Source organism: Rana temporaria, chromosome 2, assembly GCF_905171775.1.
Source record: "Rana temporaria chromosome 2, aRanTem1.1, whole genome shotgun sequence".
In the NCBI taxonomy this organism is placed as follows: domain Eukaryota; kingdom Metazoa; phylum Chordata; class Amphibia; order Anura; family Ranidae; genus Rana; species Rana temporaria.
Window position 1 is genome coordinate 374,126,800 of NC_053490.1, and position 27,157 is coordinate 374,153,956.

Here is a 27,157-nt window from a genome sequence, read left to right on the forward strand (position 1 = left end):
GATCTCTAGATGAATTGTCTCAATCTTATTTTTGAAATAATTAGCAATCTCCTGGGCAGTGAGTAAGTTAGTGGGTGGAGGTATTGGAAGACGAAGTAGAGCATTGAAGGTAGAAAAGAGATGACGGGGACTGCGTGAGAGGGTGTTAACGAGAGTGATAAAGTAGGTCTGTTTGTCAGTGTGAAGGCAGGAATGGTATTTTTGGAGGGCATATTTATATTGGCTGAAACCTTGCTGTGACTTAGTCTTACGCCACAAACGCTCAAGAGCAGAGCTCTGTTTTTTGAAGCTTCTGGTATTGTCCTTACTGCCAGTGTTGTAGCGGTTGGGGCCTGATTCTGTGCATAGTGAGGGCAGTCAAGGTATCCAGGGTGGATGTCAGTGATCTGTTTATGAATAGAAGTGGCCGGGTTGGGACAGGACAAGGATGAGGTTTTGGCATACAATCTGTAGCAGAAAAAAGAAGAGAAGGGTTAGGATGGCAAAGGTTTCTACAGGTAATTGTTTGGTAGTTGGAAGGCAAGGAGGAGGAAGATAAGTAGAGAGTGAAACTAATAAGGTGGTGATCAGAGAGAGGAAAAGGAATGTTGGAGAGGTTGTATGGAGTGCATTGGTAGGAGCATATGAGGTCATGGCAGTTGCCAACAGAGTAGAAACTTTTGTCCATTGTTTTAGGTCAAACGAGGAGGTTAGGCTCAGAAATGTAGAAGTAGCAGGAATGTTAAGATTAACAGGGATGTTAAAGTCATCAAGAATTCTTGTTGGAATTTCAGAAGGAAGAAAATAGGCTAGCCATGTAGAGAAGTAGTCAAGGAAGTTTGATACTGGTCCATGACTAGTGTAGTCCAGATGTACCCTTAAAACTTTGACCGTTATGACCCTTATACTCCACCCCTTACTTAAACCCCCAATACTTAACCTCTAAAAGTAAAGAGACCACACATTCGTTTTGGAGTAAAAATGGCCACAACAGCCTATTTATTTAAACATTGTAATGTAAAACTCCAACTCAAAATAATCAAACATATCAAGCATATATATATAACAACATTAACACAAACTGTTGGTCTTTTCTGTCAGCCCCCCGGCTCCACCACGTATATAACCAATATAACCAATACACTGCAGGCCAAAATTAACACCTTAGGCCTCCAGCCGTGTAGTCCGCTAGGAGACAACCCCCGCCCGCAGTGCAACCATTACGGTATTCCAACCAACCTTCAGCTGAAATACACTGAAGGGGCCCATACTACTGATGAGCCCCCCACCCCCATTTTATCACATTTCCTACTGCCACCATAAAAGACCAACAGAAAATACTGCCACAGCCAGCAAGGATGACACCTCCACCTTAAGGGCCCCTCCACACCCCCGGGCTTGCTGGATCCGCTCCTGGAGACCCAAAGACCAGTCAATCCCCATCTCCGATAGATGTACCCCATCCTTCCTTAAATAAATGCCAAAGTTGGACTCCAGCTCCAAATACCGAATAACCAACCCCCTTGACGTGCTACAAAACTTGCCCACCACCCTATTGACACGGATCCTAGCCCTATTGATTCTGGCTACAGACCAGGCCCTGCGCCACTGTGTTCGGGCAACAATATCCGACCACACCAGAACAGTCGATGGAAAGGCCAAACGTAGCCTTTCAATGTCTAATTTGACGTCTGTGATCAGAGCCCTGATCTTACGGACACCCAAATCATTGCCCCCGGCATGGATAACTAACACATCAGGGGGCCTATCCAGCCTAGCGTACCGCTCAACCTCCGGCAACACTCTACCCCACATCATGCCTGGTATCCCCAACCACCGCAATGCCGCCTCCCTCCTTGAGATACCCAACTGTCTGCCATCAGGTCTCACATCTGCTCGCCTGGCCCCCCAACAGACGTACGAGTGACCAAGTATCCAGACGAGGCGTGTAGACCTTCCATCTGAAATTAAATAAATAGGGCCCAAGACACTCTAGTGAAAAAACAGCAAACCAACACACACCAAAAACCTCCCGGCCTCTTCCCCCCTTTTGTTTTTTTTTGTTTTTTTTTTAATTGACAACCAAATGCCGCCTCACATAAGAACGGAACCTCCTCGATTCCCACCTCCCAATCCTCCGTACCGCAGCCTCATCCATCCCACACCTGACAGCTTAAGTAGCCGCCCCGATGCGAAAGGAGTAAGAAGCATACGCGGAACTATCCAAACCCACTCTCTGCAAGCACCTACGAAACACCGCTACAAATTGATACCGGGACATAAAGGACCCATCAGCATGTCTCAACAATGGCCCACCCTCAGCCGGCCTAACCCCCACAAACTCTCTGACCGCTGTCACTGGGCAGACCCTGGCCCCTGGCAAGGAGAACAGTACCACGTCTACCCCTCTGGTCAGTTTTAGACCGACACAGATGAACACACACCCTGTCCTCTGCCACCCTTACATCCTCTCCCAACAGCCCCCCGGCAAGCCGCCGGTAAGGGCTAATGAGCTCACTGATCCGAAAAACCCCGAAGAAAGCTAACGAAAAAGCCGCTGCGAACAGCAGACATTCGTACCGCCCCGTACACACCCCTTCCAAGGCCTCACAGATGCTCACTAGATTAAAAAAGGAGACCAGCCTCCTAGTATTCTTCACCTTGTGCCCCTTTTTGTAGTCCTTTACAGACTGTTTAACCCAAAAATCCTTAGTCCAGTCCTCACCGCCCAAGAGCTTAAAAAAGAATGCTAAACCAGCCAACTTCTTCTCAAGGGCCGACGCTGACACCCCCGTTCCATGTTCCTAGCCATGAAGTATACCACCTGCAACCGAGCTTCAGGCCCATGGCTCGTGACCCCCGCCTCGGTCCCCAGTTCCAACCACTCTCTCCATACCTTGGCGTAGGCCAACCACGTGGCCTCGCTTACAGACTGCCGGATCCATGCGGCGGCGATTTCAACGCCAGCTCCCAAATCCAGCCCAGGCAAGGAACCCCGTCCGCCTCCACAGCCGGGGCCAGCTCTCTGAACTTGTCCCACTGAAATCGAGACAAGGAGTCAGCCAGCGTGTTATCGATGCCCGGGAGATGCACGGCATAGATGAAAATGTTCAACTGCAAGCACCTCAACACCAAATTCCGCAGCAGACGGATGACCGGTTGTGAGGACACGGACATGCGGTTCACCACTTGAACCACACCCATGTTGTCACAATTCAGCCTAAGTTTTAGGTTGCGGCACGCCTCACCCAAAAGCTCAATTGCCAAGACCACTGGAAAAAGCTCCAGCAGCACCAAGTTTCGCAGATACCCTGCCTCCACCCAAGACCGCGGCCAAGGTTTCACGCTCCACTGCCCTTGGAAAAATGCCCCGTAAGTTAACCCGTGGACCCCACTGCATCCGTCGCCAGTTCCACATCAAAATTACTCACCGGGCCGGACATCCACACCGATCTGCCGTTGTAGGACGCCAGGAACTCATACCATACCTTCAAGTCCTCCCGATGCTCTTTCGTCAAGCGAATTAAATGAGTAGGGGCCTTCACCCCCGCCGTAGCCGCCGACAGCCGTCGGCAAAAAATTCTACCCATGGGGATGATTCTACAGGCAAAGTTTAACTTACCCAGTAAGGACTGCAATGCCCTCAACTGCACCTTCCGCAAACCCTGGAACTCCCTAACCTCTTTCTGCAAAGCCTCCAACTTGTCCCTGGGTAGGCGACACTCCATCGCCTCCGAATCGATCACTATCCCCAAAAATGAATCTCTGTCGTGGGGCCTTCCGTCTTGTCGGCCACCAATGGCACGCCAAAACGTCTCGCAATGTGCTGCAACGTTGACAGGAGAGTCGCACACACACCAGAGGAAGGCGGCCCCATGCAGAAAAAGTCGTCCAGGTAATGAATGACCGAGTCAAGTCCTGACACATCCCTGATCACCCACTCCAAAAAGGAGCTAAAAGCCTCGAACATAGCACATGAAATGGAGCAGCCCATGGGTAAGCACTGATCCACGTAAAATTGGCCCTGCCAGCAGCAGCCCAACAGCCGAAAACTATCGGGATGTACCGACAACAGCCGAAAAGCGGATTCAATGTCCGACTTAGCCATTAGCGCCCCTCGTCCATACCACCGAACCCACCTGACCGCGTGACGTGTATGACACCGTGCACGCGTCAGGGTCAATTAAATCGTTGACAGAACCCCCTTTCGGAAAAGACAGTTGGTGTATAAGACGGAATTTGTTCGGTTCCTTCCCAGGCACCACCCCCAATGGAGACACCACCAGATCCGGCAAGGGTGGGACCGCAAACGGCCCGCCCATCTGGCCCAGCGCCACCTCCTTGTCCAACTTTTCCCCCACCACTCCTGGATGAAGCAGAGCCAATTTCAAATTCCGCGCCACCGTCTGCGCCACCGTCTGCACCACCGCCAGTGAACACGGTATCCTGAAACCGTCCCTGAACCCCGAGGTTCAGCTGCTGCCCTATCCGGGTATCTACTTAGGAAAGGCTGCATCCTTTCCCCCATCACCGGAGTCGTCCCTCTTCTGAGCAGAGTCGCCGGAACGCTTCCCTTTCTTGAAACACTTAGACAAGGGATGTGATCCCCCACACCCTGAATATTCGTGTTTTGAACTTGCACGATCCGCCGAATTTGCAGGAGTTCTCGTTGAACTGCCAGCACACCCCCCACTTCTTTCCGGCCGACAGTCCTGAGGAGTTTGTACCCCCGGGCCCCCCCTTGAAAAGACTGCGCCGGGGCCCTAGCAGACGCCATGAGCCGCATCCAGAGGCTGATGTCCTTATGATCCCAGCGCAGTGAAGGCCCCACCGCCCTCCGCTGCCTGAACTGTTCATCATATCTCAACCCTTCATAAACCCTGTGGGCCTCCCCAATCAAATCCATATAACAAAATAACGCTGAACAATGTTCAGGGTTCTTTTCTCCTATGACGCTCGCCAAAATGGCGAACGCCTGTAGCCAGTTCACAAACGTGCGCGGGATCAGCCTATACCGCCTCTTCTCCTCATCCTCTTTTTTGGAGTCATCAGGTTTTATCCTATCAAGGTTAAATTTCTCCAACGGCAATAGCGAGAAGATCTCCACATATTCGCCCTTGTCGATCTTATCCCTGACCTCCTGCTTCAAATGTGCCCCCAGTGGACCCTCAAAGCACACATATACCTTGCACTTTGCCGCATCTGCAATACGTACCAGGTCCGAACGAAAAGCCGCCTCTGGGGGCCCCCCTGCTTTTTCTTTTTCAGTCCCCGCCGGAGCCACCACGACAGGCACCACAGGGGGAAGCCACCCCAGGGGCAGCCACCACAGCCTGCGGTGGGGGTGCTGACACCCCCGTCGCCCCCCTCTTGCAACCCCCAACAGATCACACAATGCATCAGATAAGGAAAAAGCAGGATTAGTATCAGACTTACCAGGCGTACCGGGAGCCGTCACCGCAGCCATCGTTTGGATCTCCCTCACCGGTTCCCGCTCAAGCACCTCTTCCTCCTCCTCAGACAGCTCGCCCTCAGACCTGTCCTCCCCGATCGGGATTGGTGTAGCCGTCAGCCCCCCAGAATGAAGCTGACCTGGAGGCCGTGGAGTTATCCATCCGCTCAGGCCGGCCTGCATCAGATTCTCTGCCCCGTGCTGCTGCTGCAGTCAGCCCGCCCGGTGTCCCTCTCGAGCTGCTGTCGTCCCTCCGATCGCCGCCATCTTGTGATCCCACGCTCAGATCCACTAGGCCCCGCCCCCCCGCGGAACCGCCGCCTGCACGTGTAGAGGGCCCTGCGGCCATGCCAGCGGCGTGTAAGCTGCTCGGTCCCTCCGACCTCCTTCCTCTGCACTTTCTTCGCCGGGGGGGGCGCACGTCCCCCCGGTGGGCTCCGCATCCCCCTGACTGTTCTGGTAGAGGGCCCAGGAGAATAACGGGCCAGGGGGCCGCGACCTCCGCCCGTGTGGGGTCACCTCACCTTGCGATCCACCCGCCTGGTCCTCCATCCACTCGGCCGCCCGCCTCTCCAACCACTCAGGTCCCCTGCTAGCAGCTGCAGCCCTCAACCTGGCTAAAACGAGATCCACCAATGACATATTTGGAGGAGCAGCGTGCTGAAAAACTGCCTCCTCCAAGTCTCACTATAGAACTTCTGTCCCCCTCTGTCCCCACCTCCCCCTTAAATACGGCCACTCCCCTACAGCTCCTCCTGCTCATACACACTGCCCTTTTTTACCCTTAACCCTTTCCGTGCACCCTAGACACACAGTCATGCTCGGTCCTGCACTATTTGTCTCTGTCCTTTTTGTTCCGGGCCTCACTGGAGGCCGATAGGTCATCTATAGTGTTTATAGCGTATTTTAAACACTGATCTTGTTTCTGTGTTTTGACTTCAGCTTGAGCCATTTTTTGTTCTTGGGCCAGATTCACAAAGGTTAGCGGATCTTTAGATCCGTGTAACCTATGTGTTTTAAGATCCGCCCTCGCAAGTTTGTGAGGAAAGTGTCAAATTCACAACACACTTACCTCCAAACTTGCGACGGCGGATCCTAACTCCACCGGCGGAATTCTAATTCCGCGGCTGGGGGAGTGTACTATTTAAATCAGGCGCGCTCCCGCGCCGATTTAAATACGCATGCGCCGTCCGGGGAATTTCCCGGCGTGCATTGCTCCCACTGACGTCAATAGGACGTCAGTGGTTGCGAAGTGAGCGTAACTTGCGACGCGCGTGTTCGTGAATCGGCGTACGCAAACGACGTAGGAAATTTCAAATTCGACGCGGGAACGACGGCCATACTTAACAATACTTACCCCTGCTTTTAGAAAGGGTAAGTATACGACGGGTACCGCGCTACGGAAACGACGTAAGAACACAGCGTCGGGTCCGCGTACGTTCGTGAATTTCGCGTATCTCGCTGATTTACATATTATTCAGTGTAAATCAGCGGGAACGCCCCCGGCGCCATTTTTAAATCCAAAAAAAGATCCGACAGTGTAACACAGTGTGACACTGTCGGATCTCAGCCCTATCTATGCGTAACTGGTTCTATGAATCAGGTGCATAGATAGGACCAGTAAAAATCAGAGATACGATGGTGTATCTGTAGATACACCGTCGTATCTCTTTGTGAATCTGGCCCCTTGTGTCTATTATATCCACTTTATCCTGGGTATTTTGCACACATATTTTAAGCTCCTATAGTTCTGTTTTATATGAAGTTTCTAGTCTATACACATATGTCCATACCTTCCCTTGTGGGTAAAGAGCAAATGTATGCTTTTATGTCCCAATTCCTTTTCTCCATTTTTATTAATTTCTGCTGTTGACCGTATTATAGTAATTGGTGAACTATTACTAAATTGTTCCATCTCTACCTCTGTTGTTCCTGAGGCTGTGAGTGTTGCAGTTGCTGAAAAAAATCTTTAATATCTGTTGTTTGCATTTATTGAGCCCCTGTATTCATTTTTGCTGTACCTTCTGCTGTTCCTTTTTTATTTATTTGGGGATTGGGAAGTTATAGGCTTTTTAGGTGCCATATTTTTTAAAGACACGGTCACCACACAGTCTTAAAATGGATAGTAATATTTAATACTATTCAGTCTTGATGCTATTTTTCCTTCACTCACCCAATCTCCAAGGACACAGACCTCTTTGCTTCAGGGTACACAAGCTTTGTTCCTCTCTAAGCCAGGCTCCATAGCCTTCCGCCACCTGCCATGAGGCAGTTCGGCATCTCCACTAGTCTCCCTCTGACAACAGCCGACTCTCCGATTCAGTCACCACCACTCTCCATCTCATGTCACGAGACACTGTGCAGAGAGCCGTCCCTACAACCCAAGAAAGGGCTGGTTCAGTCCGTCTGCTCCACTCTTGGAACCGCTGCTCCACTCTTGGAACCGCTGCAAGGGCACAATCACGGCTCTGTGCACCCAATCTGGAACTCCGGTATGTTTCACATAAAATTTACTGATCAAATGCTCAAAATATTCACCGCTCAGCTAATAGTCTATCTGGCTGCATACTCCACTGTGGCTATACCACTTCAATGTGCGGCCATCTTGGTTGGCAGCTCCACCCACCTTATAAAACACTTGAATGAACAAGGCCCTGTGTGGGTATCTTCAGACTTCTTTGTTCACACACTGGCAGATAACCTGATATTAATAGTAACTAGATATCATTCCAGAGCCATTATGTAAAAAAAAAAAATGAAGAGGCCTACTCGCATACAATAATTCAGAATGATCCTAGTAAGATAGGGTGACCAGACATCCCCAGTATGGATGAGCTTCGCGTTCGATACGAACGTATGTTTGACTCGAACATTGGTCGTTCGATCGTTCGGTGAAACCCGAACAAAACGTGTCGTTCGCGCCAAATTCGAGTGACGTAAAACGTCCCATAATTCACTGCGGCGTTGAGCGCTGATGATTGGCCAAGCATGCTGTATGTCCCGCATGCTTGGCCAATCACAGCGCGCCAAAAACGAAGAGCCATAATTGGCCAAAGCCAGGGTGGCTTGGCCAATTATGGCTCAGGGGGATTAGTACACGCCCCACACTATAAAAGGCAGCCTGCAAGGTGGCCTCGTGTAGTGTGTTCCGGCTTTGTTAAAGACAAGTCAGACAGACAGTTAGAGAGAGAGATAGATAGAGACACAGTGGGCCAGATTCATGTAGCACTTACACCGTTTTTTTGGGAGATGCGCGGCGTAAGTGCAGATTTGCGCCGGCAGATCGCTGCGCCGTACCCAGAGAACGCCTCCAAATAGACTTCACTCGGTGTAACATTTCCACGCCGGCGCGGCGTTGGTGCAGATTTACGCTGGTCGGATCTGGCTTGGCCATGGTTTTTGTGTTTTAAATATGCAAATTAGGTTGTTGGGCCGATTCATCAACTTAAGGTTGACCGGCGCAGGCTACTCCCGGTGCGCGGAACTGAAAATTCCGGCGCCAAGTTACCCCTCATAAAAGCAGGGGTAACTTTGCACCAGACTTGCACAGGTCAGCTGGAGAGCAGCTAAAGCAGCAGCGTTACAGACGAACTGAGCAACAACACTTGCTGGACAACACATCTGTGTGCCAACATGCCAGGGGCAGCCGTGGTCCTTGCACTATTGCGTCGACGGGCACGTAGGAGGGCACGGGAGAGGATATTCTGCACGCGCATTGACGTCTTTGCCATGGGGGGAATTGGAGGTGTATCACACCTACAGATTCAGCCGTGAAGTCATCCTGGAATTAACCAGAATCCTGCAGGATGACATCACCAGCAAGACACACCGCACACATGCAGTGCAGCCACTGGTGAAGGTCCAGGCAACCCTGCATTTCCTGGCCACTGGATCTTTTCAAAGAACAAGTGGATTGTCGGCTGGGATGTCACAATCCACCATGAGCAGATGTGTGCACCAGGTTATCCCTGCAATCCTGAGACGCATGGCCAACCAAATCCTAAAACCCACCCAGGAGGTCCAGCGGCTGAAGACAATGAGAGATTTCTACCAAATTGACAGATTCCCATGCACCGTGGGGGCCATTGATTGCACCCATGTGGCACTACAGCCCCCCCCGTGACATGGAGCATATATACTGCAATCGCAAGCATTGGCATTCAATCAATGTACAGGTGATTGCCGATGCCCAATGCCTCATATGGCACGTCCGTGCCAAACACCCCGGGTCCTGTCATGACAGCTTCATATACCGTTAAAGCGTCATCCCAACAGAATTTGAACAGAACGTGTACAGGAACAGCTGGCTGGTTGGTAAGTGACATGGGTGTCAGGTCTGACTGTCCCCCCCCATGATGCAGACATCACGAGGGGCACATGCATGACTAACATCCTCCTGTCTTTTCCCTTCCAGGTGACGCGGCATATGCACTGGGACCCCATATGATGACTCCATTCCGGAACCCCCAGACCCCAGGAGAGAGAAGATACAATGATGCACACGCACGTACCCGTGGAGTGGTGGAACGCACATTTGGCCTCCTAAAGTCCCGTTTCCGGTGCCTGGATAAGTCTGGGGGTACCCTGTTGTATTCCCCAAACTTTGTGTGCCAGATCATCGGGGCATGTTGCATGCTGCACAACTTCGCCATGAGAAGAGGCCTGGAGATTGACATACGTGATGACCTGACCCCCGAACCACAAAATTCCCCCCCTGCCAGAGGCTACCCCGTCTGCTGATGGAAGAGCAGTCAGGACACGCCTCGTGGAAGGCTTCTTTTCACGTTAAACACCCACATTAATCATGGCACAATGATAATGCACGCATGTACACAACTGTGGTCCCTAGCACATACACCCCACATCCACATTGAATTGGATTAGACCGAAGTACCCCCCATGGTACTAGGGAGCAGCAACGCTGCGCCAAGGCTCCAATTATGTTGCTGTACATTCATACACCTTTCACACGGGTCGTGGGGATCACTTCTCCCCAACGACTGAGGGTGACAAACCTTAATGGCAGGAGTGTCACCCCCCCACATTCAAACACCATTCACACTGAAGCCTGCACTACTCCCCGTGTGCAGGAAAAAAAAAGACTCATAACCTGAGTGAGTATACAATAAATAAAAAAGACTCAAAACCTGAGTATACAATAAATAGTCCAAAAAATCAAACGGCCCTGGCGTGGGCTCTTTCTTGTCCCTAGGGTTTTGAGGCGCTGTTGCCTGGTGCGAGCCGGGGCTGGGGGGGCTGGTGGGGCAGGTGGAGCTGGGGGGGCTGGTGTTGGAACCTCCCCCAGTCTCTCCATAGCTGCCTGCCTGCCCTCCATTGCCACGGCTAGCCGGTGGAGGTAGCTATTGGTGGCAGCCTGCATCCGCAGCCGGCGGGTGGTAGTGCTGCGCTGCTGGCGCCGTGTCAGCCTCCCCTCCTCTCTGACAGCACCTGCCAGGCTCCGGACCTCAGCAACCAGCTCAGATGTGGTGTCCTGCAGGTCCCCCAGACAGGACAGAAGGGCTGCCCCGTTCCCCACAACGTCCTGCAGGCTCTCATTGATGTGCCGACTCTACCCAGCCTGCTGCTTAACAGCCTCCTTCACTGCCACAGTGCAGGCAGCCTGGCTCTCGGCAGAGGACGCCAGGCTAGCTGCGACCCGTGTTAGATCCCCCGCAAGAGTCCCAATGTGGCGGGTCTGCCTGGTTTGGTCCCTTGCAAGATTTGACTCCAACTGATCAGGGACTCCCCTCGTTTTTTTTAAAGCCTTCCTCGGGGCAGGAGCGGCTTGAGGCCGGGTGGAGGGGCTGGGGTCCCGTGAGGGGCTGGCCCTGGAGGGGCTGGGGTCCCGTGAGGGGGAATCCCTGATAGGGATTGAGAGCCCTGAGGGGGAAACTCTCACGAGGGGGGAGGTTTGGGAGGGGGAAGGAATGGGGGTCTCCACCAATAAATAAAGAGTCTCCTCCTCTAACACGACCTGCTCCTCCTCCACTTCCTCCATCACAGACGTAGGGGCAGTCTCCACCCTGGATGTGGTGGGTTGCCCTGAAGCCGATGATGGCCCAGCTCCATCCTGCACATCTGTGGAGGACACAAAACATTCAGATGTTGGTGGACCCACACACTTGACACTTCTTCCCTCCCCCCCCCCACACACACACATGCAACACACCCGAAAGAAGATAAAACACACTTACCTCTCCTCAAGGGCTGATCCCCAGAATCAAAGCCCTCCAGGCCCTCCACCAGCTCCCTAGCCAGGAACCTGGCCACAACAAGGTCCTCCGCTGTCAGGGTGATCCTTCTGGCTGGTCCTCCTCCTGTTCCACTGGCATGCTTTTTGTTGGCCACCAATTTTTCTTTTACTAAGCGACGCAAATCATTTATTTTCTTCCGGATGTGCTTTGGCTCCCTCTCCGCCACCCCCAAAGCATTCACCTGCTCTGTGATCTCCGCAAAAATTCGGAGTTTGTCAGCCTTGCCAGTGTAGGCACTCTGTGGCCCATAGAGGCGGTCCCCATGTTGGGAGAGGCCCTCAATAATTACAGCCCTCTCCTCTGGGCTGAAATTGGTCATCCGCCCACCTGAGGATTCCATCAGCCATAACTGCCCCACCACACTGCAAATAACCTAGCTTGGAAAAAAAAAGCTTCAGTACATTTGCACCTGCAGGGCGGAAGTCTGGGCTGATTTATGGACTGGGCATTGGGAGTGGGGCGGCGTAGCTCAGGGGTCACGCCGGGGCGCAGTTCTGAGCATGTGCAGATTGGGGCATTTACCCCTGGATGTCACTGCGCATGCGCGGTCTAAGATGCGCCCCGGCGTGACCCCTGCGCCACGGTCGGCACTTCATTAGCATAGGGTGACTCCCATTTTGCCTTACCCCGCCTTACGCCGTCTAAAATCCGCCCCGCTGGCCTTACACAGACGGTCCGCGCTGGACCGGCGTAGTCTAAAAATTATGCGATACGCCGGTCCAAATCTGCGCCATTGTTCATGAAGATAGATAGGTAGATAGATAGATAGATAAGGCTAGTCAGTATAGTTTAATCTACAGTTTGTAGAGAATATATTCACATCCCTAGGAGTTGTCAATATATTTATAAACTGTATAGCTCAGCTAAATCTGCTATTAGTATCTGTCAGGCAGGAGTTTGTTCTACATGCAGTGCTCTAACGTGTTGTATTGCCTGCATTAGTGATCAGCTTTAAAATATTAGTCTGTGTTATTCAACGTGTGCTAGTTATTTGCACAGAAACGCAGTCGCTGTTAATGCAACTGGGCTATTGAATTGCACAGAAACGCAGTCATTCTTACTGCGTGTGTGCTGTTTAATAGCAACTAAACGCAGTTGGTGTCACTGCGTGTGTGCTGTTAAATAGCACTTGAGCGCAGTCGCTCTTACTGTGCGGGTGTTGTTTAATACCACCTGAACGCAGTTGGTGTGACTGCGACTATTTTGTTACATAGGACCTGAACGCAGTCGCTCTTACTGTGCCGGTGCTGTTTAATACCACCCAAACGCAGTTGGTGTCACTGCGTGTGTGCTGTTACATAGCACTTGAGCGCAGTCGCTCTTACTGTGCGGGTGCTGTTTACTAACACCTGAACGCAGTCGGTGTGACTGCGCCTGTTTTGTTACATAGCACCTGAACGCATAAATATGGCTGGAAGGACAAAGAGAGGCAGAGAGTCACGAGGGCAACCAGGCTCTGCATCTAGAGGTAACGCTGGTGGTGGATGTGGTGCATCCTCTTCAGCACGTGGCCGTGGCCGCTCGTCCTTCTTTTCGGGAGCTGGCCGTGTTGAGCCTCAACATGCAGAGAAATTAGTTGAGTGGATGACCAAGCCGTCCTCATCCTCTCTCACACAGACTGATCATAGTTCGTCTGGCAAAGCAGCTGCCAAGGTGTCCTCTACCCTCTGCACAATGGCATCACACAATCCTTCCCTAGTCCCACCGTGTCCTCCTGAGGAGTCCCCCGAACTGTTTCAACACAGTGTTGGGTACATGCTACATGAAGATGCGCAGCGTTTTGAAGACTCCTATGACGGAACACAGATAGAGGAAGGCATTGATGTGAGCCCAGGGAGAGGGGGTGGCCGAGAGGGACAACAATCTGGGAGTGCTGTTCCCCCAGCTGGAGCATACTGCCAGGTTTTCGACAGTGATGATGAGAAGGGAGAGGATGATGAGGTCATTGACTCTACCTGGGTGCCTGATAGGAGAGAGGAGGAGGAAGAGGAGGAGGACGAGGCACGGGCACATCTCCAAAGAGGCAGGATGCCCTCCAGGGGTCAGCTTAAGGGCAGCACACCAACTGCATTACGTGGCACTGCTGTGTCTCAACGGTACAACAAAAGTTCTTTGGTGTGGGCCTTTTTTGAAACATGTCCATCAGATCGTACCTTTGCTGTTTGCAACATATGTCTCAAGCGAATCTCGCGTGGCCAAAACATCACCCGCTTGGGCACCACATGTTTGTCCAGACATATGTCGAGCTGCCATGCAGCTCGTTGGCAAGCATACCGGAAAGACCCACACCAAAGACCGAAGCGGACCTCCCCTTGCCCTTCTGTGACCTCCAACCCCACTAGACCCCCAGTCCTCTCTGAAGCCTGCACCGAAGGTGTAGAAATAAGTGTGTCACAACCTAGTAGTGGTAGTACATGCGGGCAATCTACTGATAGTACCAGACAAATTTCCCTGCCCCAGCTGCTGCAGCGCCGAAAGAAGTACACTCCCAGCCATCCACATGCCCAGCGGTTGAATGCTAGCTTAGCAAAATTGCTAGCACTTCAACTGCTACCTTTTCAGTTGGTAGATTCTGCCCCCTTCCGTGAGTTTGTGGAATGTGCAGTACCTCAGTGGCAAGTACCCAAACGCCACTTTTTCTCACGGAAGGCGATTCCGGCTCTCTACCGGCATGTGGAAGGCAATGTCCATGCCTCGCTGGACAGGGCGGTCAGTGGTAAGGTGCATCTTACAGCTGACTCATGGTCCAGCAGACATGGACAGGGACGTTACCTGTCTTTTACGGCTCATTGGGTGACTCTGCTGGCAGCTGGGAAGGACGCAGGGCAAGGTACAGTAGTTTTGGAGGTTGTTCCACCACCACGCCACCAAAACACTACTACTGCTTGTGACACACCTCTCTCCTCCACCCCTCCTCTTCGTCTTCCTCTGTGGCCTCTTCCTGTGGTGATGTTTGCTCAGAACCAGCCGTGCTCCGTAGGCGTACGAGGGGCTACGCAGGAATGCAGGCCAAGAGATGCCATGCGGTGCTAGAGCTGGTGTGCTTGGGAGACAGGAGCCACACTGGGGACGAGGTTCTTTCAGCTCTGCAGGGGCAGGCTCAGAGGTGGTTGACGCCACGCCAGCTGAAGCCTGGAATGGTGGTCAGCGATAATGGCACCAACCTCCTCTCTGCCCTGCGACAGGGAAAACTCACCCATGTGCCCTGTTTTGCGCATGTTCTCAATTTGGTGGTGCAGCGGTTCTTGGGCAGGTACCCGGGCTTACAGGATGTCCTGAAGCAGGCCAGGAAAGTCTGTGTGCATTTCCGGAGGTCATATAATGCCACTGCTCGGCTGACAGACCTCCAGAGGGAATACAACCTGCCCAAGAACCGCCTAATCTGTGACATGCCCACCAGATGGAACTCTACGTTGGCCATGCTGCAGCGGCTGCACACGCAGCAGAGGGCCATCAATGAGTACGTGTGCCAATATGGCAGCAGAACTGGCTCAGGGGAGCTTGGGTTTTTTTCACCACGCCAGTGGGCCTTGATCAGGGATGCATGCACTGTCCTGTCACCATTTGAGGAGGCCACGAGGATGGTGAGCAGTGACAGTGCATGCATCAGTGAGACTGTCCCGCTTATTCACATGTTGGAGCACACCCTATGTGGAATAATGGACAGGGCCCTTGAGGCAGAACAGAGGGAGGAAGAGGAGGACTTCCTTACCTCTCAAGGCCCCTTTATCCAGACACTGTTCCTGCTTGCCCACCTAGAACACAGGAAGAGGAGGAGGAGGATGAGGAGGAGGAGGAGGAGGATTGTATCAGCAGCATGGAGGTGGAGCCTAGCACTCAGCATCAACAGCAGCAGTCTTCAAGGGATCATTTACAGTCCCAAGGAACACGTGGACTTTTACGTGGCTGGGATGAGGTGGCTGCGGATCCTGTCGTCCTCAGTGACCCAGAGGACTCTGCCCCGAATTCCTCTGCAAACCTACGCTGCATGGCCTCCCTGATCCTGCAAAGCCTGCGTAAGGATCCTCGTGTACGTGCTATCAAGGAGAGCGATCATTACTGGCTGGCAACTCTCCTTGATCCACGTTACAAGAGTAAGGTAGCGGACCTTATGTTGCCATCGCAGAGGGAGCAGAAGATGAAACTTCTGCGGGAGGCCTTGCAGAAGGGTCTGTGCAATGCGTTCCCAGAACCAGGGGGATTACCAAAACCTGGCCCTGGACAACGTCTTGCTGAGGCTTCGGTGAGTCAGAGAAGGAGCGGTGGGGAAGGTGGCCGTCTGACCGATGCGTTCAAACAATTTTTTAGTCCACAGCCCCAAGGTCTGACTGGTTCCAGCAACCATCGCCAGCGTCTGGTTTACATGGTCCGGGAATACCTAGCGGCAAGATCTGACTTGGACACCTTCCCCACCGAAAATCCTCTGGCTTACTGGGTCTTGAGGATGGATCACTGGCCAGAGCTTGCACAGTACGCAATTGAGCTACTGGCTTGCCCTGCATCCAGTGTTCTTTCAGAACGCACATTCAGTGCTGCTGAAGGCTTTGTGACCGATCACAGGGTGCGCCTCTCTACCGACTCTGTTGATCGACTGACCTTCATCAAAATGAATCAGGCTTGGATCAACACCAGCTACCAAGCACCTGATGCTGATGTTACTGAATAATATTTTTTTGTTGAAATGTCAGATCCCTTTGAGACTGCTGATGCTGAGTGACTGTCCTGTTATGCTGCTGATGGAATATCCTTCTCCTCCTCACTTTTCTTGCTGATAGCTAGTAAGAAATGTTGTTTTTCTGTGCTCCGCCACCAGTGCCTAAAGCCTAATTTTTCTGCCCCTGTTTAACAGGGGCACTTAATAACAATTTTTGATGCAATACTTTGCACAGGGCTCCTTGTTGCACTCCAATTAAAGATATTGGGAGGGGTTGCAGTGTTGTGTTGTGTCTAAGGCCTAATTTTTCTGCCCCTGTGTAACAGGGGCGTCTGATACCAATTTTTGATGCAATACTTTGCACGTGGCTCCTTGTTGCGCTCCAATTACAGATATTGGGAGGGGTTGCAGTGCTGTGTAACAGGGGCACTTAATAACAATTTTTGATGCAATACTTGGCTCTTTGTTGCGCTCCAATTACAGTATGTTTGAGGGGTGCCCTTTTTTCTACAATTTTGCTTTCACAAAAAAATAATACCCCCCCCCCCACCACCCCTAAAATAATCGAGATATTATTGCCACACAGCACGTGCGCAAGCAGTATTAAATTACTTTGTTCTTATAATAATTTCATGTTGTGCAGGGACATTTCTGAACACGTGCCACTACTATGGACACACAGCAGGTGTGATATTTTTTTTTTCACTTTAAGCATCATTAAAATCGCTGCTCTGGAAAAACGGCCATTTTTAAAAACAAAATTTCCATTGATACATGTTTCCTGGGGCAAGACCCGGGTTCTGAACGACGTTTTCCATAATTAAATTGAATATTGGTCTTTAAAATGAGCGTTTTTGAATTCGAACGTTCGAGTCCCATAGACTTCAATGGGGTTCTAAATGTTCGCGCGAACCCGCGGTCTGTTCGAACGTTCTGGTGCGAACCGAACCCGGGTATGTTCGGCTCATCCCTAATCCCCAGTTTTAGGGGACAGTCCCCTGATTGAGGACACTGTCCCCGGACCAAGTTTCTGGTTTTGTCCCCAGATTGTCTTTGAAATTGCCCCTGCCCCCTATTAAATCCAATCAGTGCAGAAATTTTGAATTACACACCTCCGCACCGCCGTGCCTACTAGCATAGGGGGGTTGTATTTTTCCTATTATCTGTGCCCCTTTCTGATGATCATGTGCTAGTCGGAGCGGAGGGAATATTTCTCCGGTTTCGGGCGCATGCCCATTGAGCTTTGCTCACATATTCTTCTGCCTTGGCTCAAATCCTGGCCACCCACCTGCCCATCTCCTTGGCTTCCCTGGCGGAGTGATTTTCCTCTGCTCCCCATCCAGTAGTAGCCGGGGCCCGAAGAGTAATGCCGCGTACACACGATCATTTTTCGGGTTGTAAAAAACGACGGTTTTTAAAAATGTCATTTAAAATGATCGTGTGTGGGCTTCAGAGCATTTTTCGGGTTCTAAAAAATGGGCAACATTTTTTTCGTACATGCTCTATTTTTTCATGACGTTTTAAACGATGTCACTTTTCGGGTTGAAAAAATGGTCGTGTGTGGGCTTTAACGACGTGAAAAATCCGCGCATTCTCAGAAGCAAGTTATGAGACGGGAGCGTTAGTTCTGGTAAAACTACCGTTCGTAATGAAGTAAGCACATTCATCACGCTGTAACAGACAGAAAAGCGCGAATCGTCTTTTACTAACACAAAATCGACTAAAGCAGCCCAAAGGGTGGTGCCATCCGAATGGAACTTCCCCTTTATAGTGCCGTCGTACGTGTTGTACGTCACCGCGCTTTGCTAGAGCATTTTTTTTAGCGATCGATTCTAGGCAAGGTCGTTTTAATGAAGAAGTTGGAAAAAAACTTTGTTTTTTCTAGAGCCTGAAAAACTTCATTTTTTACAACCCGAAAAACGGTTGTGTACGCGGCATAAGACTTGAGAGGCTGTGAGGCAGGCGGCGACGGGCAGAGAGTCGCTGATTGTTGCCATTACTAGTAAAGAAAAAATATGTCCCCAGATTTCATTTAAAACATCTGGTCACCTTATAGTAAGATCACAGTTAAAAGGTGTTACTTCAAAATGTAAGTAACCACTGCAACCATTTGAAGTTATGCTTAAGCCAGTGACTTCTTTGACCTAGGAGCAATTGTTACCCCCTGACAATATGACAAATATTCTTGTAGGTAAGCAGTTGCCTTTTTAGGCTTCTGTACATGAACAGTTGTCACACATGAGAGTAATGAGCAAAGCTGTAACGGCAAGGGAGGACTGACTCTATGCGACATCTGTGAAAAATAATTCTTATCTGCATCTTGTTCTGACATTCCAACATGCCAAAGATAACAACATCTTTTAGGGAAAATAATGAATCTATTTCTCACAGATAACAACATCTTTCATATTAAATAATAAACAGATTTTCATAGATAGATATGTTATAGTTCTGTGTGTGCATTGCGTGTTTTGCCTGGTGATGTTGTCTAGTAAAATTATTTATTTTTTGAGCTGTCGATTCAGAATTGAATTAACTCATAGGCACAGAACTCATCCATATGTTTACTTCTAAATAAGAAAACTAAAGTGACTTTCTGTAAAAAAAAAAAAAAAAAAAGAATTAAGATAACTAAAGTCTTTTAAGGTATGATAAAATAGCAATACAAGGAAAAATAACTATGGTGTGCAGTAACCTAGGGTCATTCTACAATAGCAAATATACAGACCTACGAAAACTAAATTCTAATTGGTCGATGATTGTTTTATGTATGTGTGAGATGAAGTGAGGAATTAAAATGGTGATCATTGCAATATTTTCTGTCACACGGCATTTGCGCAGTGATCTTTCAAATAAATTTTATTGGGAAAAAATACACTTTCATGAATTACAAATGAAACAGTAGTTAGCCAATTTCTTTGTATAATGTGAAAGGTGATGTAACGCAGAGTAAATAGATATGTAACATGTCATGCTTTGAAATTGCGCACACTCGTGGAATGGCGACAAACTACGGTACCTAACAATCTCAAAACAAATGTAACGGTTACTTGGTTAGAGTTACAGAGGAGGTCTGGTGCAAGAATTATTGCTCTCACTCTGATGATCGCGACGATCCCTCACATATGTGATTTAAACATGATTTTACATTTGCGGGCGTGACTTATGTATGCGTTTTCTTTGCTGCACGAGCATGGGGTGGACGAGGGTGCTTTAAAAAAATATATATATTTAAAAAAAAATTGCATTGTCCCTTTAACCACTTCAATACCAGGCACTTTCGCACCTTCCTGCCCAAGCCAATTTTCAGTTTTTAGCACTGTCACTTTTTAAATGACAATTGCGCGGTCATGCTACACTGTTCCCACATCCACATTTCCATAATTTTGTTCCCACAAATAGAGCTTTCTTTTGGTGGTATTTGATCACCTCTGCAGCTTTTCTTTTTTGCTAAACAAATAAAAAAAGACCGAAAATTTTGCAAAAAAAAATTGTTTTTCTTTGTTTCTGTTATAAAACTTTGTAAATAAGTATGTTTCCTCCTTTGCTGATGGGCACTGATAAGCTGCACTGATGGGCACTAATAAGGCGGCACCAATGAGCTGGCACTAGTGGGCACTGATAGGTGGCACTGGTGGGTGACACTGACATGCAGCACTGATGGGCATTGTTAGGCTGGACTGATGGGTACTTGGGTGACATTGATAGATGGCACTGCCGGTTTCTGATATGTGGCACTGATAGACTGCACTAATAGGCATCATTGGTGGCACTGGCAGGCATGGGCATCCGCTGAATTTTTTTCAGAGGGGGGCGCTTTGGCAGCGGCGATACAGTCGCATTTTACCCTTTCTTCGACCGCTAGCGGGGGTTAAAAGCGCCCCCCCCCACGTTAAAATGTAAAAACACCCCACTGTGCCCCCTGCATCTTTCAATATCTCTTTGTCACTACTGTGTACCCCCCTCTCCACAACTGCACCTCTGTACCCCTTTACATTGCACAGCACCTCACAGCTCTGGACCCCTTTACATTACACAGCACCCTGCACCTCTGAACCCCTTTACATTACACAGCACCCTGCATCACTGGACCCCTTTAAATTACACAGCACCTCACAGCTCTGGACCCCTTTACATTACACAGCACCCTGCACCTCTGAACCCCGTTTACATTACACAGCACTCTGCATCACTGGACCCCTTCACATTACACAGCACCTCTTTCCCTTGACTGAAACACTACACTATATTGACAGTATATTTATTTCAGGTCTAAAAGAGGAACCTTTTGATATGAGGGACAAATGGATTTGATTCTAGAAGAGGGACAGGCACTCTTAATAAGGGGCAACTAGAGGGGAGGGGAGCGCTGCAGTCACCGCTTAAATCGTCCCCAGGGCCAGTTCGGCCCTGCTCCTGGCTCTCCCTGGCAATTTCAGGGGGGCAAATGACCCCCCTTGCCCTATGGATCAACGGCTCTTCCTGTTTACATCGTGATCAGCCGTGATTGTACACGGCTGATCACAAGGTAAAAAGCCTCCATCTTTACCGAGATCGGTGTGTTAAAATAACAACACACGTCAGAACTGACACACTGCACCACCGATCGCCATGTCCCCCACGGGCACGCGGCGGCTGTTATCCTGCTGGATGTCATATGATGCCCAGTCAGGATAACCGAACCACTGCCCGGCCATCATTCTGCTATAGGCCGGGCAGGATGACTTTTATTTCTGTCACAAGGAATATAAACACCCAGAGGTTATGACCACAAATCCTTCCTTTGCACTCATCAAAAACGGCGATTCTGAATGCTGTATTTTTTTTTTAAATCAGCGACATTGGCAGCTGAGTAAACCAGAAGTGATGTTGTGTTGTCGCTTCTGGGATTTTACATCGGAGACCCGATCTGAGCCAAATCCTGCTTCGTACAGGTCTCAGCCTAGCCAGTGGACGTGCCGGTGGGACAGGAGGCCCTGGAAGAGTGGCTGGAGGGGGGACATCCCCTCTTGCTCTTTTAGGAGCCAAGCCAACTGACCGCTCTAAAAAACGGTACTGGGAGGTGCCTGCACCTGCAGGCATCACCAAGGTATAACCCCTTAAAACAATAAATGCATATTTGCATTCTGTCTGCATGAAGGGGGTAAATATAAATATTGTTTCAAAAGCATGTATGGTAAATAATTTATAATCCTTCACAGAGATCACAGTAATGCCCAGTGGTGGCCCGTCCATAGGGGGCACCCGGGCGCCACCCCCCCAAACGCTGGACACACAGCGGTCTATGGGAAGCTTCCCAGCTTGCATCCTGCTGATTGCAAGCTGGGAAGCCGATTTCCCAATGTTTAGGGCACGTGCAGGGCGCAAACAAACACTCCCTACTCTACACTTATTTGTCTAATACTCCAGTAACTTGTTTTGTATTGGCAGGGACCAGAGGACGGTGGGCGGTACTTTTTCTGACACCGCTGCATCACTTCCAGTTTCCTGGCCATCACTCACTGATGTGAGATGAGTGGAGTTGATTATTGTAGGTGCGGTGGACAGGATTGAGCAGCGCCGATACCTGTGGGTAAAGGTAAGTGCGGATGCCGCTGGCCTCAGTCTCAGACAAGACTGCACTCCTCTGTGAGACATTCCCGCCCGCCCCTCCGTTCCACACACACTGACACTTCCGTGCACAACAGCACTGACAATCTCCACTCTGACACTTGCCAGGATGGATGATCGCAATGTGGGGCTGGACTGGAGCAATCAGGGGGACATGCCTGAATTTGATTGGCACAGTGGCTGCAATATATGGGCACAGTGGTTGCATTTGGTGGGCATAGTGGCTGAAATTGATGGCCACAGTGGTTGCAATTGGTGGGCATAGTGGCTGCAATTTCTGGAACAGTGGCTGCATTTGATGGGCACAGTGGGCACAGTTTATGGGCACAGTGGCTGCATTTGATGGGCACAATGGCTGCATTTGATGGGCACAGTGAAGCTGCAATTAATGGGCACAGTGGCTGCAACTGATGTTTTTTTCAGTATATTTGTTTGCGCCACTGGTAATCTGCTTTTCTCCCTAGAAGAAGAGAGCCATCTTTGTTCGGACTTATACATTGTCAAAATCTACTTTATGAACTGGGATGATGATTTAGATAAAACACAGTGATATCAATTCTGGTACCTGACCCGTTCTTGTCTGTGTTAACAAATGTGTTTGCTACAGTGTTTCCTCCTATCTGTAGCAGACTGATGATATCTTCTCAGCTTAGGCAAGGTCACATGACTAGAGCCCAAGGCCCGGATTCACGTAGAATCGCGTATCTTTGTGCGGGCTTAACGTATCCTTTTTACGTTACGCCTCCGCAACTTTGACAAACAAGTGCCGTATTCTCAAACCAAAGTTGCGGCGGCATAGCGTAAATAGGCCGGCGTAAGCCCGCCTAATTCAAATGTGGTAGATGTGGGCATGTGTTATGTAAATTTAATGTGACCCCACGTAAATGCGCCGTCCGTGAAAGTATCCCAGTGCGCATGCTCCAAATTAACCCGCAAGAAGCCAATGCTTTTGACGTGAACGTAAATGACGCCCAGCCCTATTCGCGAACGACTTACGCAAACAACGTAAAATTTTCAAAATTCGATGCGGGAACGACGTCCATACTTAACATTGGTACGCCTCATATAGCAGGGGTAACTTTACGCCGGGAAAAGCCTAGCGTAAACGGCGTATCTGTACTGCGTCGGCCAGGCGTACGTTCGTGAATTGGCGTATCTAGCTGATTTACATATTTCTAGACGTAAATCAGTGTACATGCCCCTAGCGGCCAGCGTAAATATGCAGTTAAGATACGACAGCGTAAGAGACTTACGCCGGTCGGATCTAATACAAATCTATGCGTAACTGATTCTAATGCCCTGTACACACCATCACTTTATGTGATGAAAAAAAACGACATTTTCTGTGAAGTAAAAATTGACGTTTTTGAAACTTCAATTTTCAAAGACGAAGTTGCCTACACACCATCGTTTTTCTCACAATGTTCTAGCAAAGCGAGGTTACGTTCCACCACGTTTTTCCATTGAAGCTTGCTTCATAAGTAGCTTCTGGGCATGCGCGGGTGAAAAAACTTCGTTTTAAACGACGTTTTTTGCTACACACGGTCAATTTCTGTGAAGTAAAAGTTGACGTTTTGAAAAACGACACATAAAATTGAAGCATGCTTCAATTTTTTTTGGTCGTTTTTTAGAAGACATAAAACGAAGTTTTCCCCCACACACGGTCAATTAAAGTGACGTTTTTAAAAACGTCATTTTTTTTCATCACATAAAGTGATGGTGTGTACAGGGCATAAGAATCAGGCGCATAGATACGACGGCTCGGACTCAGAGTTACGACGGCGTATGTGCTTTTTAAGCCTCATGCACACTGGACATTTTTACAGCTGCTGTTTTTGGCTTCAGATGATTTTTTTTCTACAGTCAATAAACTCTCCAGCATGTTATCCTATGTGTCCATGCACACATAGGCTGTTATCAACTGTTTTTGTCTGGGGTGTTTTTTGGCTGTAAAAAAAAAAAATCCAAAACAAGTGGGTTCTGAGAGGAGTTTTTCAGCTGTAAAAACGCTCTAACGCCAAAAAACGCAGATAATGGCTCCAAAACGCGGCTCACCGGCGTTTAAATCAATGGGATAAAAAATTTTAAAGGGGGAAAAAATACGCTAAAAAACGCTATTGTAAAAATGCTGAAAAAGTTGAAAAACTAAAAATCTACTGGCGTTTTTATAACTTTATTATAACGTCCAGTGTGCATGAGGCCTTAAAGCGGTGTTTCACCCTAAAAAACAACTTTATAGCATCTCATTCAGCATAGTAGCGCGAGCTACAGTATGCCTTTATATATTTTTTTGGCGCCGTACTCACTGTTTAATCGCGTAGTAAAATTTCAGACTCCCCGCGGGGAATGGGCGTTCCTATTCAGAGGGCTCGTGATTGACGGCCGGCTATGGCGCGTCACGCTTCACGAAAATAGCCGGAGTAGGTCTCGGCTCTTCCCGGCGCTATACGGCGCCTGCGCACAGACATCGGAGCTGACTGCGCAGGCTCCGTGAAGAGCAAACACCTATTTCGGCTATTTCCGTGAAGCGTGACGCGCCATAGCCGGCCGTCAATCACGAGCCCTCTGCATAGGAACGCCCATTCCCCTGAAACTTTACTACGCGATTACACAGTGAGTACGGCGCCAAAAAAAATTATAAAGGCATACTGTAGCTCATGCTACTATGCTGAATGAGATGCTAGAAAAAAATTTTTTTTAGGGAGAACCCCCCGCTTTAATGATAAAAGGCAGATCTTGAAAAAATACTCTGTTATTATATATTGTGGTATTGGGAATTTGAATTCATGCAGACATACTGAAAGGTCTACTTTTAAATTTCTCTAAACATGATTGGATGTTGTCTGTTTTCTGTCCAGCAGCCATGCACATACAAGGGGAGTGTATACATGCAGATGTGGGGAGGGGATGTCTCAGCTGCATATGATTGGCCCAGTACAGTGACCGTTTCCTGGCAATCCAAAAATGCTTGAGCTCATCCCAAGACTTCACCAAGAAACACCTTGCTGAATTTTCTACTATTCTCATATGTTTAAAAAATTTTGGCAGACATAAGCAAATGCCTTTCTATGTAGGCTTGAGCAAATCTTTGTAAACTTTTTAAATGTTAAAATACTAAATAAACATCAATAAAACTTGTAAAATCATTGGCAACTTTATAACTAAAAACATTATTAGTTTGAATTACAGGGCAAAGCAATAGATTATTTTCATAAGACGGGGGTCTTATGAAAAGAATCTATTGCTTTGCCCTATAATTCAAACCCCATCTTCTTCTGAAACTTACAATCGCCATGCTCTCTGTTGCTCTGCCCAGCTCCTGGAGCCCTATTCTTCTGGGTCCCGAAATGGTCATTTGCCAAACTCCAGCACTGTCACACAGGGTTAATGCAGAAGGTCCTTAGGTCTGTACAAGTTCTAAGGCCTGGTTCACACCTATGCATTTTTTAGTGCATTTTCCATTTTGCAGAAACACACTACAGTCTATTTACCATAGATTTCTATGGGTCATGTTCACATCTGTGCATTTTATGGAAAGGACCAGGGACTTTTCTCTGGTTTTTGGTTCCATAGACTTTAATGGATCAAAGACATGTATTGAAAAACACAAAATGCACCTAGAATATGCATACTGCAACCTGTATTGGTGTGAACCAGGCCTAAAACAAGCCAACACAGAGTCTACAAAGAGCTTTCTATTCAGGGTCTCAGCACTTGAGCAGGGTAGGGAGTAGTCTCCAAACATGACATAGGTAACAGTAAGAAAGCAAAGGAAGAGCTATGGATTGCTGTAAGGCTAAGCATTTTATGGTACAAACTAGTGCAGTGTCAGTTCCAGAAAGGAGTATCTGCTTTTTTTTTGTGGGCACTAATAGGTGGCAACAGAGGTCACTGTAAATAGTGTGAATTAGCTCTTAGGCCCCATGAAATGAACACTGGGTATTAACACTCTGATCCCCCTCTAAATTTAACTAGCACCGGTACTTGGAAGTAACCAGGTGCTATACATGTATTTATTTTGCTTAGTTTATCTTGCTATGCAGCTTAATTAGGCTAAAAAATTATGGTAATTGCAGCTTTTTTGTGATCCATTTACAATACAGAAAGTATTTATTAATACTAGGGCTGTTACTGATTACAATTTTCGTGTTTGATTAATCGTTTTTTTTAAAATCGATTAATCGACTAATTTCGATTAATTATAACGCACATACATACATTTTTCAGATCACCACCATATATAGTCCCCACTGTAATATCCACAGACATCTCCCCACTGTAATATCCACAGACATCTCCCCCCACTGTAATATCCACAGACATCTCCCCCCACTGTAATATGGTCCATATCTCCCCCACTGTATAGGAAGATTAGTGCTTGCTTAGTCTTACCAGAGAAGCCGGCCAAGCACGAGCAGTTGAGGCCAGGTGATGATGTCAGCGCACCGCTCTAGGCTGCCGCCGGGTGTACCAAGATGGCCGCCGCTCCGGGAGCTAAGCCGAAGACGCTGCTTTTCCTATGGCCGAGGCAGCAGCGGAGCTCCACAGATCACGTGGTGTGCCGATCCGCATATGGTGACCCATTCGGTTCACGGATCATTTACGATCCGTTGCACCACTAGTACTGATCAAAAGAATTAACAATTAATCGAGGATTTAATCTTTAATTTCCACAGCCCTAATTAATACCATAGAAATTCCAAATGTTGCAGTTTACAAATTATATTTTATCTCACTCTGAGAATGATACAGCAATGTTTATTCTAGAAAGAAAATGACATGAAGGGACAAATGGTATTTATATAATGTCAAAAGAGCAATGTGTAAAGTGCAGTAACCCAGAGTAAACAATCAGAATTCATCTTTAATCCTTTTGCTTACTTTATACTGAAAGTTGAAATCTAATTTATTGTTATGAATATGTGCACTTCACTGCGCTTTCCATTGTCTAAGCATATCCATAGTTTGATACCTGTGAGTGTTGTGACCTATATGAGCACTGCTTGCAATAATTAGGCATTGTAGGTATTAACTAGTGGACAACAATAGGCACTTGCAAGTGTTGGAAGAATTCATTATTTTAAATTTAATTTATTCAACATTTTGAAAAATATATGTAATCGAATTATGTGCATACACTTTTTTTTAAACCACTTACTGGGCATATAAACCACACTCCTGCCCAGACCAATTTTCAACTTTTAGCAC